Source organism: Tauraco erythrolophus, chromosome 7, assembly GCF_009769465.1.
Source record: "Tauraco erythrolophus isolate bTauEry1 chromosome 7, bTauEry1.pri, whole genome shotgun sequence".
Lineage (NCBI taxonomy): Eukaryota > Metazoa > Chordata > Aves > Musophagiformes > Musophagidae > Tauraco > Tauraco erythrolophus.
In genome coordinates, this window is record NC_141471.1 from 60,308,796 (window position 1) to 60,329,403 (window position 20,608).

The following is a 20,608-nucleotide window of genomic DNA, read 5'->3' on the forward strand; positions in this document are numbered from 1 at the left end:
GCACATCCACGTTGGTTCTCCTTGGGTGGACATTCCCAGAAGAATTTCACTGCTGTGAGCGTGCAAAGCCATGCAATCCAAGACACATGAAAGATATACAAAAAGTCATACATTTTCTCCTTAATAACAGTCCCTCTGGACACAGCAGTCATAGTGTGCCCTTGCTCTGCAGCACATTGGGACAACCCACATCAGTCACATCCTACATTTCCTTTGTGTTATTTTTTTCTTTTCCAGCACTTGCAGATATCCGCTGGGGAACACAGTAATCCCAAAACGCTGCCGCCTCCATGCTACAAGGTTTTATCATTCATCAACATTAGCTGTGTTAATGCATTATAAACTACTGGCTTATTTATATAGGAAGTAAGGACAAATTAGGAAGTTTGTGCACTAACATTTTATCCGCCCTGGCTTTGACACACCATCCTGTCCTGTTACAGAACTGTGGTATTGAAATAAGCTATACAAAAATTACACGTACTCTCTGCTTTTAGTCCACTTTCTTTTCCCCATGATCAAATCCCTTTTCAGAGATAGGAGAAGACAAGCACCTTGAAGGTTACTTTATTGCTTTTCCAGAAAACTATGTGGCTGTCTGCCTCTGGAAAAGGTTTGCGGAGCTGCATCAACATGCAAAGAACCTCAAAAGAAGGAGGGAATTTTTGACTGCTCTAATTGTCACTCTGTCCTGAAACTGAGACCTCCAGCACAGCAAAGATCTCTGACACCAAACAAAAGCAGCAATGAAAAACAATTAAGATGGTTTCCCACACAAACCTCAGCCCTGCTCTTGGCAAACTGCAGGTAATTTGCTTAGAGGAATTTTCTTAAGCTGTCAATTTGGCAATAAAATTGCCATCAAGAAAAAAAAAACCCACAAGATATTGACGTAGATGAAAAAAAAGAGAGCTATATTGTCTCTAGGAGAACCAAGGCAGATGCTACAGATTAGTTTCATTTTACCTTTCAACAAAATCAGGTAGAATCATAGATAACAAAATCAGGTAACAGGATCTGAATTCTCTTTTGTCAATTTGATATACATCTACTTATTCCTAACTTACAGTGGACAGAGTAAAATATGGTTTAAGAATTACTTGTTCTCACATTTCACTTACATTATTAAAGGTAGAGGAATTTAGGCATGAATCTGCCACTCGTGACATACCTGTTTCCCCTCTGTATTCCACCTAAAAGCAGCCTTCACTGAAACGATCACAAATTACCCACTGACATTTGGCAGCCTTTGTGAGAAACAGGAACCTACCACAGCCTCATCACAGCTCTCTGTTGCCATCTCCCCATTTCTGCAGCTAAGTACACCCGTGTGGCAAAGCAGCTGCATCATTTACTGCTCATTAAGAGGCAGGAATGACGCAGCAGCTGGATGTCAGGTTTTGTCCATTACTTTGCAGTTACTCGTTCTGAATATTTAATCCGCATACTATGCGTTTTGGTAGGTGAAATGAGAACCATCTATCTCGATCAGAGTGATTCATCTGAGGAATACTTTCCCCTCCTGCACCTTTCTCCCCCCAAAATCTCGTAATAATATTAAATTCTCCTGGATCACCTTATTAGTACACACCTATTAATAGCAGACTCAGAAAACTCCTCATTCCTCAATTAATATTGCTCAGCAGAGCATTTCATGCTTGAAAGGTCTCAGGATGACTATGGAAACTTTCTGTTGCAGGAACTGAAAACCTTGACAAATATCTTAACAAGGCCAAGAAGATTTCCTGAAGGTTGTATAAAAAGAAATTGTGTTAACTGGTCCAAATGTTTGCATGAATCTACCAGTAACTCCTAAGCAAACAATAACAAGGGGAAGTTTGGCAGAAACTGGTCCAAATTCATACAAACATTTGGACCAGTTTCTGTCAAACTTCCCCTTGTTATTGTTTGCTTAGGAGCTACTCGTAGATTTCAACTGAGTTACATTTGCACACAGATTTTTCTTCAGAATTGTAAACTTCCATTAAAATGCAGAAAAATCTTGAAAGCCAAAATCATTTCCATTTTCTGTACAGACTTGTACACTTGTAGGAAAAGCTCCACTGTCTAGAAAGCTGTTGACCACAGCCTTCATTAGCAGCTTGAACTACATCCAAGTCCAGACCACTGAAGATAAGGACAAACGCTCTGAATTTGACTCGCCATATCATAAAAAGTCAGTGCAGTAAGTCAGGCCCATGCCAAATAATTAACTTTTTATGTATCTGATTTCACTCTCCACAAAGATGAATCCATGCAGCAGCAATCTCATATTGATGGCAAAATATAACAGAATAATACACAGCAGTGCCTTGCAAGTGCCACAAAAACATCTACAGCAAATTGCCTGTATTTGTGTTTCACAACTGATCACATATTCTGGCACCTGAATAACGGGAAGGTGAGATGGAAGGAGGATGTGTTACACCACCCACACAACTGTCACACCAACAGGGCTCCTCTCTTGCCTGAGAACAATAAATTCAGGTTGTTGGGGCTGCAGCAAAACTACTTCCAAAAACTGCAATGAAAAACTGTTTGGGTATTTAATTGTGAATAAAAGAAAAAAAAAAAAGCCATCCATTAAATATAAACTGACAGGACTTAATTCTTTTTGTCCCAGTGTTGTTCATTGACCTTTTCTTCGCTTTCTTGAATAATATCCATGACAAATTTTGGGAAGGGTTCAGAGAGGATTACTTAAAGTATAGCGAGGGCTGTGTCCTGTGCCAGAAGCTTTAAAACACAGAGAACTGGGGCAAATGGAAAGAAGGGCAACTGCAAATCTGCAAGCACATAAACGATCAACAAATGCTGGTTGATAGCCTTAGATGGTGCACGAAGCGATCACAAAGCTCCTGTGGTAAACAAGGGACAAATGAGAGAACGACCATCAGTCAGGTGTCATGGGCAAAGTCATCACTTCGGCACAAAATTGAAGTGCAACGGAAACGGGCTGAAGAAAGGAAAACACAGAGAATGACAGTGCAGAAAGATTCCCCTCTGCCTTACTTCAGATGCTCCTCTATAGGAGGTGAAGGAAGAAAATGACAGAGGTTGTATTCCTGATTTCCTGCTGCTGCACGAGTGCCTGAACTGCCGTGGTAACATCTTCCTCCATGCAGGCGTGCTAGAAAGGGAATGCTGCACACATCAGTTACTGAATTAAATTAAATAGATGCAAGTACTAAGTTAATAAGCTGATCTCTAAATCACTGCTAATTTTGTGGATAGTCAAGGTCAGAGTCTCTGTCCCTGAATTTATTTTCATCTACAGGCTTGGAGTCCATTTGACTCTCACTTAAAGTTATTCCTGATTTCACTCTTCAACTGAACAACAGGAAAACAAAAACAGACCCCTGAGATCCCTATCCCCATGGTTACTTACAACTAATGATAAAAGGATGGTCACAGCGCATGTTTTTAGGGGTTTATCTGTCATTTGACAACACTTCCAGCTACCCACTGGTCAGATAAACACTAAAATTAGACACTGTACAGAGGTCTGGCGTATCAGAGCTCTCACTCCTCTGTCATCGGGTCCTCTGCTCCACAGCTTTTGTAGAGCCACGGCAAAACAGTCCTCTTATCTCCCATTGCATATACGTAACGTGCAGCTGCACTCATCAGCTCGTCACGGACTTGTGGCACTTGAAAGAGGAGCCAGGCATGACCTTCAGCATCAAAATCACCCACCTCCATGCTCAGAGCAGCACGGCAGTCCACCTCCCCCTGCAAGCCAGCACGGAGATACAGGAACGCGCTGCCTCCTACCATGGACGCTACCCTGACACCAGCATCACTTTTAATTGTGATCCTCCTGTAGCAGCACTGACTGCTCGTATCAAAACAGTAATGACAACAACAAAACATTTGAAACCAACTTCCTGCATTCTACATGAGAGTGAAAAATACGTGCTTTCCCCCAAACTATGTTGTTTGGGTGCTTTTTCCCCTTTTAGCTTAATATTCAGCTGTGGTTTTTGCATCTCCTCAGAGTCGAGCACAATGCATCTGGTTCCTCACTGGACCTGTTCGTGACAAATTTCACTGCCAATTTCTAATGCTTCTTCAAGCAGCCAAGTTTTGTCCCTCAGTACGTTTTCAGGCCTCCCAGCTGGCTGAGTTGCTGTAGTGTGTTCATAGGTGTCAACCTGTGACATTGCCCCAAAAGAAGTAAAATTTCCACTTGCTGACACTGGAGAGAAAAGCAGGCATAAGGCTGTGACAGGTCACGATTCCTCTTCTATCAGAGCGAAGAAAGCAGGTGCCACCCATCCTACTTTTCCAAGATAAGCGACCTTTTTCAGGCTTCTCACAGAGAGCACTTGGAGAGGGTGGGCAACCAGGGGTGAGTTATCCTGGAGGACCACCAGCATCTCTGAGCAGGATCCCGGTCTAACATTCATGAAACGGCCTTGGGCTCTCCCTGCCTATGTATGCACACACACAGAATAGCATCCATCCACTCTCATTCCTCGTTTTCCCTTCCATGTGATCCCTATTTTTGCTGTCGCAAACCAGGTATCCCCAGAAGAACATTGTAAGGAAGGTCCTTTGCAAAGCTGGCTCCTTACATGACTGTTCCATAAGGATTACGACAAACCACGGAACAGAGATGGAAAAACCACAAAGCAAGTTATTCTAAAAATCATACATTACCATTTTTCTACATGTTTTTTCATGCTGCTTTGCAGTGCGCACTTTCATATTGTGTTTTAACAATGAGATTGATTCAATTGGCAACTGTTTATCTAAAGTTGCTAATCTCCTACATTATGATGATTTTTAGAGGTATGAAAAAAATTCTGATGAAAATGTCTCAAAGCTGAAAGAACACCCACTATAGAAAAAAGTTCCAAAATTATCTAAGAAATTTTCAATATCTAATTTCCTCCTCAGAAATACAACAAAATAATAATGATTTGCGCTGCATTTTCATTTAACTGAAGTATATTTTCGACCTGAAGTATATTTCTCCAAGTGGAGACCGGTCACGAGTGGCGTCCCTCAGGGGTCCGTGTTGGGCCCGGCCCTCTTCAACATCTTTGTCGGTGACGTGGACAGTGGCATGGAGTGCACCCTCAGCAAGTTCGCCTATGACACCAAGCTGTGTGGTGCCGTCGACACGCTGGAAGGGAGGGATGCCATCCAGAGGGACCTCGACAGGCTGGAGAGGTGGGCCCGTACCAACCTCATGAAGTTCAACCAGGCCAAATGCAAGGTCCTACATCTGGGTCGTGGCAATCCCAGGCACAAATACAGACTGGGTGGTGAATGGATCGAGAGCAGCCCTGAGGAGAAGGACTTGGGAGTACTGGTGGACGAGAAGCTCAATATGAGCCGGCAATGTGCTCTTGCGGCCCAGAAGGCCAACCGCGTCCTGGGCTGCATCAAGAGGAGCGTGGCCAGCAGGTCGAGGGAGGTGATTCTCCCCCTCTACTCTGCCCTCGTGAGACCTCACTTGGAGTACTGCATCCAGTTCTGGAGTCCCCAACATAAGAAGGACATGGACCAGTTGGAGAGGGTCCAGAGGAGGGCCACGAAGATGATAAGAGGGCTGGAGCACCTTTCCTATGAAGACAGGCTGAAAGAGTTGGGGCTGTTCAGCCTGGAGAAGAGGAGGCTCCGGGGTGACCTTATAGCGGTCTTCCAGTACCTCAAGGGGGCCTACAGGAAAGATGGGGAGAGGCTGTTCAGGAGGGCCAGTTATGATAGGACAAGGGGTAATGGTTTTAAAATAGAGGGAGGTAGGTTCAGGTTGGATATTAGGAAAAAATTTTTTACTATGAGAGTGGTAGAACACTGGAACAGGTTGCCCAGAGAGGTGGTGGATGCTCCATCCCTGGAGACGTTCAAGGCCAGGTTGGACAAGGCCCTGAGCAACCTGATCTAGTTGGAGATATCTCTGTTCCTTGCAGGGGGGTTGGACTAGATGACCTTTGAAGGTCCCTTCCAGCCCTAACCATTCTATGATTCTATGATTCTATGACCTTGTGAAAAGGGAAACAAGTTACAGCACTATTCTCAGTGTTAACATACTAGTTTCAATTATCTGTACCTTTATCTTAAGTTTAGCTATGAGACATTTACTTGCATGCTTCTAAATATACAGTTGGTTTATTCCACTTGATAGTCCATGCTGCCTGGAAACTATATAGCCAGAATTACTTTTTTTTTTTTTCTTAAAGAAGAGTTTTATTTTAAGAATATATGACGAAGAAGAGTAAAGCTGAGAAGCAGAAATTTCAGGAAATGTATATAAAATAAACTCAGCTATCCTCTCTAACCTCTCCATTGATTATATTGACACTACCTTGTCAAGGCCACTTTGTAAGCCAAGTTTTTGGCCATATGTCCACACTGCCTGAGCTGCAGCAAGGCACCAGCCTTTGTTCGACAAGCAGTAACGCTTTGGAAATACCAGGCTTTTGATGCACTTTCCAGTCTGTGCTCATATGTAGTTTGGATGCATCTTCTGGATTCAAGCCAACTGAAGCATTGCTAGTCAATGTACACCTGGAGAAGAGGCGTAGCCCAAAACACTGTATTTAGTGGTCAGGTTAGCATGATGCTACAGCCAGTGTGACCCAGAAAACTAGATGCAGCAGTGCGACACAGGAACCAGTCATGATGTCATCCCAACATGGACACCAAAAAAGGATGTTTATCATCAGATGACTGCTGCTGGGCTTCACAGGACTGAACTAACACCTGGCACTTGACTGCTTAGAAGTTTGGGTCAGACAAAAGACCTAAAACACGCAGAAATCGTGGACTTGATCAGTGACACTAGCATAAATGAAATGCTTACAGCAGTCATCCAAGGAAAATAAGTTCCACACAAACGGACACCATCCTCCAGTAGATGCTACACAACAGGGATCCCATGGACATTCCCAGCCCAGCCAAGCACGGCTTTCTGTCAGAAAGCACCTGTTAGTTTCATTGCTAAGCTGAGGACAAGCCAGATGGCTGTGGTTCCACACACCTGCATGCCCCAACAACTCTGACATTGACGGTGGCTACAGGAACAGGCTGCTGCCAAGCCAGGAAGGCCACAGGGTAAGGTGAGTTTGGTGCCTTCTGGACCGGGCAGCCCATCTCAGACCTGGCGCTATTCCAAACATTCTGCCGACACATCTAGCCCACAGCCCAGAGTCCTGCAAATCCAGTCCTACCAAGGGATGCTGATGCCACTCCACCAGAAACAGCGTGAAGTGCCAGGCCTTGTTAGTAAGAATCACAAAAACAAAAAAACCCAAAGCAACCCCCCAAAAACCCAAAACAATCCCCGCACAACATAGAAGTTGCACAGGCACTAGATCCCTGCGTGTAAACCAGCTGGCTATCCATGACCACGAGGACGTCATCTCAGCTCCCTTACCTGCACCTCTGGCTGTCCCAAGTCCCTCACAAAACAGCTGAACTCCTCCTGCCTCTCCTATCTTGCTAGTAGCATCACAGTGAAAAAGAATGGTCATTAGAGAACAGCCAAGGAGGACACTGGGCAAAGCCACTTATAAAGGCAACAGTGAGGAGGTCCGGGGGTCCACATGGTTGTGAGGAAGTCAGGTACGGCACAAACGCTCGCCAAGACCAGGCAGACCATAGTCAAGCGCTGTGAAATAGCAAGTATCCCTCACGGTCCTTGGCCCTTCTGTGCTGGGGACGTCAAATAGCACGAACGTGGATGCAGCTGTCTAGCCAGAGCAACAGCCATGGGGGCATCCTCTGAAAACTGCACATACTTGGCCCTTAAAAGTCAGCATTTTGTCCCAGAGGTCAACAAAGCCAGTGTTTCTCTCGATGTGGTCACATGCCAAGCCTCCTCCTTCCACTCTCTCTCCTCAGAAAATATCTCTTGTTCTAAAGAAAGACAGAGATGGTTGTTTTTTATGCTACCTGTCTGAAATTTTGAGTGAGGTTAGCTTTTGGCGCTCTGTTTCCTATCACCAGATTCCCTGAAATTCCCACAGAAGTATGAAGACACTCAGAAGAGAACAGAGTGGTTGATTGATTACCTTTCTCTCCATCTGGATTGCATTCAACTAGCTCATGTCATTCAGCTTTCGACACCTTAGCTGCCTTGGGGATACGCTGGTACAGCTCTGCTGAAGTCAGGTACTCTAATAAAACCGCGTGGATAAAACTGGCAGAGAATTTGGTCTCACGTCTGAGGCCATGCCCAGGCCAACAAAACAAAACAAGAGGGAATTTTAAAAGCCAGCTACTGAAGAGTATTTAACAGGTAGTTCCCGCTACAGTGTCTGGGGAGAGATGAGTGTCAATAAGACAACTCTACCTTTGACAAGACAAAAAATGTATAATGACATTTTGCACATCAATAGACACACGAATTCAGCAGCTGAAAGGTTCATGAGAATATCTTATTCGCTTTTTTATCACTTCATCTTATCTCAGTGCTGGAGGAAATACAATGGAAAATTTCCCACGTAGTATTTTTGGCCAAGTTCTCTATTGAAATCAACATTAGTAGAGAGCAGTGGTTAAAAATAGATGACACCTTAGTCTACTATCTCTGTGAAGATAAATATTTAAGCACTATTTTTCAAGACCTAGAGAAAGCTCAGCAGGACCCCCAGAAATGCTTCTGCAGAAGCAACAAGCGGTACCCTCTGTTACCAGGCTTTGATTCAAGACAGACCAAAGCGTTAGGCTGACCCTGGCAATGAACTAATGATTTCTAAGGCTACAAATAATCTCACTAAGCCCATTATCCAACTCATGCTGAACTGAGGAAAAAGCTTGCACCAGTTCTTTACGGAAGTCGTCTCTGTCATTTGCACTCCCCCTCCCTTCTTAGAGGAAACTTGTTCAGACAAATTCAAATTACATTTGAGGATCCGTATTGGTATCTCGTTACATGAGTTTCTTCTTCTCTGTCATCTATATGAGCTGTGAACTCAGTGCCACTTTTCTTTTGATGACTGGGAGATGAAGCTTGCATTTTAATAAACTTCTCTATGGAAGACTCAATTCACAAAATACTCGGTTTACACCAGAAAAAAAAAGTTAAAACGTGTTGTTCTGGTTTGTCTCAAACATAGATGGGGAAACTCTCAAGAGAAAAATCCCAGTTGTGAATCTGCACTGCAGACCACTGCTTCACACTGACGTCAGAGGGAGTTCCATGCAGCAGATGTGTGCAGACGATGCAACAAAAATCTGCAATGCAGATAACAGATCCGCAATGCAGACCAGACACCAGGATTTTACTCACAGGGTGGTAATGCAGCTTCACCATTCTCACCACAGAAATGCCAATCCTGGAGGGGGCCTCTGGAGATCACCCAGTCTGACCCCCTTGCTCAGAGCAGTGTCAGCTACAGCAGGTTGGCTGGGATTGTGCCCAGTCACGTTTTGAATATCTTCCAGGATGGAGACTCCACAACCTCTCTGGATAACCTGGGACAGCATCCAACCACCCTCACAGTGATAAAAAAAAATAAGGGGGGGGTGAGGAAAAAGCCTCTTTTTGTCATGTTTTAATGGTATTTCCTGCATTTCAATTTTTGCCCTCTGCCTCTGTCCTGTCATTTGGGAACTACTGAGACGAGTCTGGTCCCATCTTTTGCATTTCCACCCCTCAGGTATTTATATTGATAAGCTCTCTCCAAGCCTCCTCTCCTCCAGGCTAGACAGTCCCAGCTCTCCTGGTCTCCCCTTCTATGTCAGATGCTCCAGTCTCTTAATCATCTTCATGGTCCTTTGCTGGACTCTTTCCAGTATGCCCTTGTCTCTCTTGTGCTAGGGAATCCAGAACTGGACCCAGCTCTCCACATGACGCCACACCAGTGCTGAGCAGAGGGGGAAGTCTGACCTGCTGGTGACGCTTTTCCTAACGCCAACCAGGATGCTGTTGGTCGTCTTTGCTGCAAGGTCACACTCCTGGCTCACGGTCTAAGTTGGTGTCCACCAGGACCTCAAGGTTCTCAGCAAAGCTGCTTCCCAGTCAGTCAGCCCCCAGCATATACTGGTGCACGGGGTTGTTCCCCATCACACTGCAGGACTTCGTACTTCCCCTTGTGGAACTGCATGAGTCTCCTGTTAGATCAATATTCCAGCCAGTGGAGGTCTCTCTGGATGGTAGCACATCCATCTCGTCTACCAACCACTCCCCCTGTTTTTTGGGTTGTTTTTTTTAATCTACAAACTTACTGAGGGGGCACTGTGCCAAATCATCCAAGGTCATTAATGTTAAACACCATAAATCATAGTTGTATAAGCCATAACACAGCCATTCTGGAAAAAAACGATCTTTGTAAACCACATTGAATCAATTTGTGCTGCTATAAACTTTTCATTAATTATTGTACAACTGCTTCAAAGAGAATGACATACAGAATATAATAAATCTGAGTTTAATCTCACTTCAATTCAGGAAAAAATTAAATGAGTTTTAAAAAGAGTAATACGGCTGACATTCTGCTGCAGCACAAAACTAAGCAGCCTGTATTCTGTTGATAACAAAGAGTAATTTTTGTTAGAAATTAAGGTAGTTTTGCTAGCACAAGAGCTGATATGTCAGGATAGCACAACTATTTATATTATATAATGAATTATAAAGTGAAAAAGCGCTAAGTACATTTTTTTTTTTTTCTGAGAACCAACACAATGAGCAACTATGTAAAGCCCAAGCAACATGAAGAAAAGCTCAACTTCAGGTCGTGGCTTGCCAACGCCATCCTCCGATGCTCAGCAAGCACCTTGGCTGCATTAAAGCAGTGGAGAAAAAAGGCAAACAGCTGAAGGTGGTACTGATTCAGAGTCTGCAAGCTTCATGGAGTTTTTGGGGAAGTCAGTGGGCATTCCTCAGATGGGGATTTGCTGTATTTAGCCTGGGTCACTTTGATTAACAGCACCACTCATAATTCAGCAAAAACACTCTGCCAAGTTTATCAGATTTATAACACTAATCAACAAAAATGCAAATTTCAGTGTACAAGCACTCTTGAAATATCAAGCCACATAGTCAGCTGCAATAAATCAGTTTAACTCCACGGAAGTCAACGGAGTTTTACGGCAATTTACACCAATTTTGGCCCGCTGCATTTACACTACTACACTGTAATTCTTTTATTCAAGCACTGCTGACATTGCAACTAATTATATTATCAGCAACTTCAAAACAATTTAGGAAGTGAAGAAGCCCTCAAAAGGAGGTACAGTGCCATAAGAGGAATCCAATTTTCTCAACATCTCATCTTCAGAATGAATCTGAATATTACTTTATTATAAATAACACTGTTGAGAATTAGGGCAGACTTAATTATAACCGCTACAAGAAGCCAGTAGGATAACAAGCATCTTTTTGATGCAGGAGCAGATACTACTGGTGACAATTACATGACAAAAACCAATCCTGAGGTTTTAAGTACTGGGAATAGAAATGTTATCTTCATCTTAGAAACTGCAACTACAGATGCTCACACTGATCTGAACGATGCTTGCGCACATTGTTTAGGAGGAAGGAAAACAAGCTTCTGATAGTTTCCCTTTTCACAATAAACGCTCTTCAATAGCTGTTATTTAAAAGAAACAGAACTTCAGGTCTGGTCCTTTTTCACCTGAGCTGAGAGAAAATTTGCACTGACTAGGAACTGTAAGTGCTCACACGAAAGGGGAGACAGATCAAAGGTACATATATAACGGAAGGAATCACCATCCACAAATGGGACCCAAAGCCCATACTCCTGGGTCAATTTCCACACCCCAAAATGAAGGGTGTTCCACCACAAGGTTGCTTTTTCCCAGAGTAAGAGCAGCACTGACAGCAAATTTAGACTTTAGGCCTGGTTTCAAAACAACCTGAGTCAATTTATAAAGTTTAGATCAATTTATAAAGTTCAGATGGAAACCAAGTAACACATGATAGTTTTAGCAGTCTTGCTGCGAACGCTTCAGTAGATTCAGATCCAAAAATTATTGGAACTAAAAATAAATGTCCCAATCTGCAAACTACAGGCACCGTGGCTCTGACATCAGCAAGTGCTGAGTACTCAGATGGATAGTGTGATAATTTCCAAATGAGACCTTTCTATTACATAAAATAGTTTCTAGAAATTGCCAGCAGGCAGCTTAACATGCAAAAACCAGACAGAGAACAGCCATTAGCAAGTTATGTGGGTAAGGGGTGTTGACAGTTCGCAGCAGCTTTACTTACCTAGATGTTGCTATACGTCTGCAAAGTCACTGGTAGGTCGGGCTGCAAATTACTGGCAAAAGAATTTCTGGCAAAAGAATTTCCAGGAAAATACGGCAGTTCCTAAAAAATCATTTTGCATGGGGAGGCAAACCAGACAAAACCTTTATCAGAAACCACAGAGTTACAAGAGAGATGTACAAAGGAGGGGGTGCAAACAGGTGACTCCAAGCAACTCATAGCCTGGTATTAATAGCAATTTGATCCACTGGATGGGTGACATCTGCACCAGGAACACGGATTTGCAATGTGTTCCAGGTAAACGTTTAGTGTAGATTCTCTCTTGGGTTTCATTAAATAAAAAAAAAATTTAAAAAATCTCAACTATGTATTTCAATGCATAAATGAATCTTCCCAAGTATTTTCCCAAGACAGAATACAGTTTTCTCTTCAGATCTGATCATCATACTCAATTAACTGGAGCTAAGCATCCCTTTTTCCTCCTCCTTCAAAGCTCTTCACATTAAGAAGAAATGCAGGGCATTAGTGAAGATTAAGCTCTTATCCATCAGCCTTAAGATTATTTTGGGTAATTTCATGATTGCTATCGTTGTTATTCACTTCAAAATATTCCTGAACTCTTACTTGCAGGTTTTGTGGTCTCAAAACCAAACCAAATCTGTCTGTGATTGAATTGGATCCGAAGGCTGTTTTACCACACCCTTTAAGAAAACATCACAGTATAACATACCACTTAACTTCACTGCCATCAGCCAGCCATTGAAAAGCAGATGAAACTGTACAGGAATTTCCTTTGAGCGCCTTTTTAATGTTTCTTGCTTACGCAAATTAAAGAAGTCAAGATAAAGCTTCAGCAATTGATTAGTCAAAGACTTTTATCTCAGCTCATCACACACTGACTGCCAAGAGTAAGAAAGCCACTACCCCATTTTCTCATTAGGAATTAAATATATACCGTGACAGTCTTAATTTAATAACAGGATGAGCAACTTACAGCCCCACAGGACACACACGGACCTTCAGGACAGTAAATCTGTTCCAGAGCCCGCACCCCCTCCTCCCAAGTGCCCTTCGAGTGCAGACCACAGGCTGGAGGAATAGGCCAAGTGGCCACCAGCCCTTTTCCAGTGCTACTTTGCCTGCAAGCCCAGCTGCTCCTCCCCACTAGGTTACGCTCCATGAGAGTCAGTTCACATCAGGAAACCCTGGACCTCTACCTGTGCACAGAAAGGCTATGCCTGGTGTAGCCACATAGAAGGAGGGGAGAGGGTCATGGCATGATAATTCACTTAATCTACCAAAATAAGTTTTGTGGTCCTCTCCACCAGGATGATCAGGCATGATTTATAGTGTAATAGTAGTGACAGTAATACCTTTCATTAGCGTCAATTATAGTACTCAAAGCTGCAACACAAGCTATGGCTGGTTTCTTAAGCACTTTCTTGTGCTTTACATCTTTTCTACCTTCCCCATACCAACACATTCTGCAACCTGCTCTGTCTGCTGCCGCTCTGCTCTCCTTGGCCCTCTCCCAAATATTGCCCTGCTTGCTTGTGTGGTCAACACGTGGTGCCTGGTTCACAGCTACACATGTGCTGGTTAGCTAGCATGTCTGTTAGCACTAGTCAGCCAGATCACGATTTTTGGAATTTGGCTTTTCTCTCTCCCATTCGTTCCTTCAGTGGGATCCTTTTTCATCCTGCCATCAGTTTTCACAAAATAGGTAGGAACTAAGTACCTTTGAGATGTCCACCATTCTGTTAAGCTACTGATCAAGTTCAGTTATGTTTAAGAATTTAGCGGAAAGGCTGACTGAGAGACATACAGCAATTTCCTTAGGAAAAGGACAGCCAGTGTCCCTTAGGAAACCAGGCTAAAAATTATGTCAACAGGAATTGCAAAGCATCTCAGTTTGGTATTAGTATGTAGAGGCTATTGATCTCTCATGGTGGAGATAACTAAATAGCACATTGTTAAACACTTCCTTATCAGGATAAAGACTATCCTTAAATTAACGTATTTTCCTATATACAACTCCTTGCCCATATAGAGTTTTGTCTGTAAACCTGCAAGGAAGACTGGGCTGGCAACTTCAGCACACCAAGCAACTGCTCCCGGCCCCTGGAACAGCCTTATATACCCACGAATGCCACGCAGACGTTTGAGACTCACGTGGTTGCACAGGTATACCACACCTGGATTTAAAAATACACCTGCCCTCTGCGTGTGGTGGAGGCTGGCATAGTCCTTGTCAGGGACTGGGTGTGATCTGAATGCTCACAAAGCCAGAACTGGAAGCCTTGCACAGCTGCAAAAAAGGTGCTCAGAGTTTATTATGGCACAAGATTCAAGCGACATACATCAGGCAGAGAAGTGTGGTCAAGGACAGGCATTGGTCAGTCCTCAAAGCTGGATTTGTTTACCACCAGGACTTTGTTTATTCACGGAGCTTCAGCTCAAAGACTAGTTTCCATTTTGGAACTGGATTTGTTCACTGCTTTTCAGAGGCACAGCTCTGTTAGGACACCCACAGTCCATTTGAATTTCTCAGCTTGGGTCTTTTGATGTGTCTGATATTTACAGGGACAGAATCGCTGGCTTTGCTTGCCATCAATAATACATCAATCCTATGAAGAACAAGAAGATTGTGATATCAAAAAAAAAAAAGAAGAAAAAAAAAAAAGAGAAGTCCACTTCTCTTTCAACTGCCTGAAAAACACCTTCTTCTTGGACCTGTGTGGATATACACAAAGAGAGAGAGAACGCAGCCTTTGAACAGGAACTGGTATAAATCTTTCTCCTCTGATCATTCCCCCTCTGACTCATAAATCCCAATCTACCAAGAAATGAGTGCATAGCTCTCACAAAGCATAACATGCACTTAGAAGGGAGGCACAATTAAAAGAAGAGAGACAAACGATGTGGGAGCCATTTCCTTAATGAAATACTTTTCACTTCTTATTCATCATAATGAGTATCAATAAATAACAGGAATAAGCAACAGGTTTGAATAGAACATAGATGAATTTAAGTTTAATGCAAGTAAAGTGCCTTATAATAAGTTTGGATTGAGAAAGATGTTGAGAAAGGTGGTTTTCAGAGAGATTGCTTACATTTTAATGTTTAATGAGACCTGGATCTGCTGTAGATGGATATAAAAACCAATGAGAGTGTCTTTCATGTTTCCAGCCTTGAGCAGTCTTTTTTTTTCTTTTTTTTTAACAAGTTAAGGCAAGTGAGACTCACCTCTCTTTTTTTGTGTGTGTGTTTTCTAAAAAAACAAGAAGAAAATCCAAATTAAAAAGGCAATAAACAAATACTTAGACCTGGGAGCGAGCGAGGGAGGGCTTTATCCTACCCCATGACTAAGCCCTCAACTCGTGTTCTTCTGTGGCCATGGTCACAGCTCTCCCACACAGCAACATCTCCCTCTGATTTTCAGACCTCACATGCTAGCTTAGGTAGCTACAGCCAAGCTTCAGTGCTGCCCAGAGAGCACCAAAACATGAGACACGGTAAAGGAGGAGTCTTGCAGGTTCCCCTCCGCCATGTGACTGGAGATGGACTCTTGCTATGACCCAGGCAAGGCAGAGGGAAGGAATGCTCATACTCCTTATTCCCACTGATGCCACCTTGAGCCACGCGACTGAGGTTTGTGGGCAGACTCCCAGCACGTGATGCCGTGACTGAAGTTTTCGCATCTGGAGCACTGCAGCATCACCTCTATCCTGTAGACCAAGTGGCCCGTAGCTGGCATGAGCAAGAGTTTACATCTCCCACGACCGAACCAGAAACACAAGAAGATTAGCTGCCAGCGTGATTTAAGACTCCCGAAGCAGAACAGAAGCAGATAAGGAAAGCAAAGCAAACTGTCCTTGGAAAGATAAAGAAACTTTGCAGCTGACATAGGAAAAGCAGCTACTAGGGGTAAGCAGGGGTGCTACCAGCCTCAAGCTAAAAGCTGGATAAATTTCTATCACCTTCCAAAATAAAGAACATTGAGCTTAAAAACATTCCGACCTTGGAGGAACTAAATCTGCCGTTCTGATTCCCAGAACATATGGCCTCGGTAACAGACAGTATATATCACTTCCTAGTTCAGCACAGCTACACAGGTATCCAGTAAGGTTTGTCTGGTACAGGACAGAGGGTCTTTGCCTCATGTGCTGATTGTTCAGCTGCCTGCTACCCTGATTTATCACTTTGGAAACACTCCTGCCCCAAGCCCCCACGTGCCAGATAGAGACAGCTGGACTACTCTGCAATTCCAGACCACCTTTAGCTGTCACACAGGCCCTGGACCAGGATAGGAGGTTGCATTGAACGTTTTGTCTCAGATGAGCATCTCTATTCTTCCCTGGATGTCCTAGTCACCTTGTACCATGGGATCTCTCCTGCCAAAAGATCCAGCACAGCCATTACATCCCACAAGCACCACCACAGTCATATATCCCAATTCAGTCTCCCAGGTCTCTGGACTCAAAATAACACTCCATCTCTCTCGTACATCAAAACCAAACAAGTCTAGAAGAAATCATGACATCTTGGACACACAAATTTTCAGCTGGAGCTGTGCCACTCTGGGGACTTGGTTCACTCCAGGTGCCAGTTTGGGGACATATGCAGCAGTTCCTCTTGCATCCTCCAACCTAAAACACTTGCTCAAACTTCTAGGTGGTATTTGGAGAACAGCACCCAAACCTGCCTCTCGTTTCTCTGTTCCCCTTGGTGGGTGCCAGCCCAACATTGTCAAAACACGTGCCAGGGCGCAGGGCACAGAAGCAAGAGCAAGCTGTAAAGTTATTACAGTCTCCTTAAGAGTTCAGTAATTACTATTGTTAATTCTTACCAATAACAACAGCACCACTGCTCATTGCACGAACCTAGCAGACCAAAAAGCAGATCTAGAAAGAGACTTTTTGAGTTACAGACTTCAGTGTCAGCAACCGCTGACATCTCCACCCAATATCCAGATCCCGCAGCCCTGACAAGGCCATGCGCCCACCACCTAATATTCCCGGGCTTCCTAATATTCCTAATATTCCCACCTAATATTCACAGTCACTGCCAACAATTGTACTTACATGGATGCTGATTCATATGCTACCATTCAAAAAAGAAAGTGATCGCAGCTCCTGTAATTGTGAACTTGCGTATTTGTGCAAAGAAAGGTAGTGGATGCATCAGATTTGTTGCACAAAGTGTGGGCCAAGGTGGTAATCATTTGTATGTGTCCAATTATGTTTTTCTTCCCTGTCAAAAGGGGATAATCTGCCATTCTCCATATTCCACTGTATTTTCAAACGTAATTCAAACAGGGGCCTCCCATGCCTTCACTAGACAAATAGATTAAATGCCAGTGAGAATGGATTTTAAAATCTGTATTTTAAGCACTGTAGTAGTATAACTAGTCAAGACACAAAACTACTTGTAACTGCTCACCCAGCGCAATGCTGCAAACAAGAAGATACTACAAACTCTGCCAATTCTCTCTTTAGCAAGGTATTCAACCTTGTGTAGACCAATCTTGTGCTTGTTCTTGGTATCTTCAGAAAAGAGACAGTAAAATAAATGTATAAAAAAATCAAGACTATCAGAACACTTTTTATTTATGGAGAGATCATGCACTATACTTATTTGGGGAGTAGAGAGGGGATTGGTTTCATTTGGGTTTTGCTTCACATCTTAAAGATGGGTGATTACTGCAGGAAAAGTACGACTGAAATGATTGAAACAACCACATTCCTCCTTTTGTATTTAAATGTATTTCAAGCTCACAGCTAGATGTTTAACAAAATCAAATATAGATCTCTTCCTAATTTTCCAAGCTACAGAACAGTAAGTACCGCACAGTAGAAAACAAGGTCTAATACAAGAGGTGGCAACTGGGATTTCATGCTGCTTGTATGTATTCACATAAAAAGATACGCAATCATAAGGAAGTGTGACTCATTTGACACTGGAGAGACATTTTCTTTTTAACTATGCACGAAAGAGATAGTATTGCCATACACTGCTCTAACAGCGGTGAATCAGAAGTAGTAAGGGAGTCGCTGCATTTTATAGTTTGTAGCAGTCACATTTGAAAACAAGGCTTGCTTCTTTTCTCTTTAAAATCAGTTCACACAAGCCAAACATTGCCCTACACGTGCCCAGAGATTCAGCCACCGGATTCCCAATTAAGATATGGTGGACTGGACAACTCGTGAAGCACATTTCATTGCCCAAAGGCAACAGGGTAGCAAGATCTTCCAATAGCATCTAGTAAACGAGAAACAAGGAAAACCCATGCGTGCCAGGCAATCACTGACGTGCCAGTCAAACTCTGTCACGGAAGCACGTGAAGATCCTACCCATGCAAGACCCTGACAAATCAAACATCCGACCCATCATGCAAAAGACACTACTGCCTCCTACCCCAGTTTTTGCACCATTACCCTATGTTATTGCACCATAATATCAACAAGATCCCAAACTGAATAAAAACACCGCAGAGTTTTTATTTTCTCATGTCTTTAGACCGTAATTGTGATGTACTCTCTTATCTTCCCCTCCTCTGCAGAGCTCTTAAACACACATGGGGCTACCATTTTTTATAGAACTACACAACTACAATTTACTTTGCAACAATAATTTGTTTGGATTTCCATCTATAAAACCTCCCCAAAAATGCCACATTGTACAGTAATTTCTGTACTGATGAAACACAAAGGTTCTGTAATGTTTATACAGCCATTTAAACCGCATTAGCAAAACTATTTTGCTAAATCACATTTTCCAACTCATCAGTCCTTATTATGCTGTATACAAGCTCACTTCTTCCAAGAGTCACCCCTACTCACATAATCAAATCATGCCATTTGAAACGCTGTGACATTATTTTGTCATATAGAATGGCTGAAATCATCTTGACGATGGCATTGTCAGGATTGCTGCTACCTAGAATTTGTTATGAGAAGTGAAAGCTGAAAAACAGTTAGATCTCTTGAAATTATAGATTTTAAATCTCAGAGACATAAAGTGTTCAAAAGCCATTAAATACCATGGGTCATCATAAAAGGAGGATCCAGGTTCTGAAACACTTGTCCTGAATAATTTCAATGGAAGTATTAAAGAATGAAAACGTGGTATGGAATTACAGGATTTATTTATATAGACTGACATAAACTCACTTTATGATAATATGTTTTTAAATGTCAAGCAGTATAAACAAGATATCTGAAATTACTACCTAATATAATGACTTAAATAAGTACCTTGAAAATAATGATTATAGGAAGACTGAAATAAGTTTGACAGACTGAGGTATAATCAAAATCACTATAGTCAGAGAAATTTATCCAAAGCAAAAGTCATTTTATGCTTGCACACAGAAAAGAAAAGTAGAGCATAGTTTTTCAACAACAAAAAAAGCTCAAAAAACACTTGGGAAAAATTAATTCTGCCAGTCGCTCTGTTTTTGCTGGGCACACCAATTTTCACATTTTGGTCAAAGATCCACATTGCATACACACGGCTTCTCTATTTTACCTCATTTTGAGAAAAATATTCTCAAACACACCTCCAAGAAACATCTGACAACTGTACGTCCACACAATTAAATAAAAGAGAGGAAAACCCAGCACTGGATATATCATGCACTTTACAACAGCAGCAATCGCTTGCTTGCAAGCCTCTGGCCAGAATCCTTCTCCTTGACAAAATAAATTAATGCTAGACAGTTCTCAAGACATTACATCAACATAAAAAGGTTTAGCTCTCCCTTGCATCAATAAAGCACATCATCTGACCTAAAGTGTACGTCTTCATCACTAAACCACTTTTAAATGAAACAATATCAACCTTCAAAGACATCTTCCTATAATGAGCTGTCTTTGTCAACCATGTTGACTAGCTACAGTATTTATATCTATCTAGTCCATAATCTTTGAAGAAAAAAAACGAGGTCTGAGAAGGGAAAGACGAGTTCAGTCAGTATTATTTATGGACCTCTTTTTTCACTCTTGCTCGGTACAAAGACATGCAGCATTGCAGAATCTTCCAGTATTGATTTCTCCCACCGAACCCACACTGCAGACTTTATCTTAAAAAGATACCTTCTCACGGATAAACAAAGTAAACTCATATCCGTCAGACCTGAAAGATGTTTTCACCAACGCCTCAGGACTGTCCACTGGTGGTAGTTCCTCCGCTAGGATTTCTTCAGGAGGTCTGGGGTCACTGATGATGGTCGGCTTTGGCCTTTCCTTGAGGTTGCCGGTCAGCCCACCGATGATGCTGTTCCACAAGCAGTTTTGTGATTTAGACCCTGCGAAAACACAGAGGAGGAAAATAAATTCATAGGCTTATCGTACAGTCTCTCAGAAGTCTGGAAAACTAAGATGGTCTGCTATATTTTTACCTTTGCATCACCCGAGTTTG

At 42.6% G+C, this 20,608-nt stretch overlaps 1 protein-coding gene across 1 annotated transcript in view; it reads right to left on the reverse strand.

Moving 5' to 3' along the window:
- Positions 1 to 20,608, reverse strand: part of PDE1C (phosphodiesterase 1C) — a 274,905-nt gene that overhangs the window by 248,679 nt on the left and 5,618 nt on the right. The window contains exon 2 of the mRNA XM_086614381.1: positions 20,324 to 20,495. The gene's annotated coding sequence lies outside the window, so the exon portion shown is untranslated. The remainder of the gene's footprint in view (positions 1 to 20,323; positions 20,496 to 20,608) is intronic.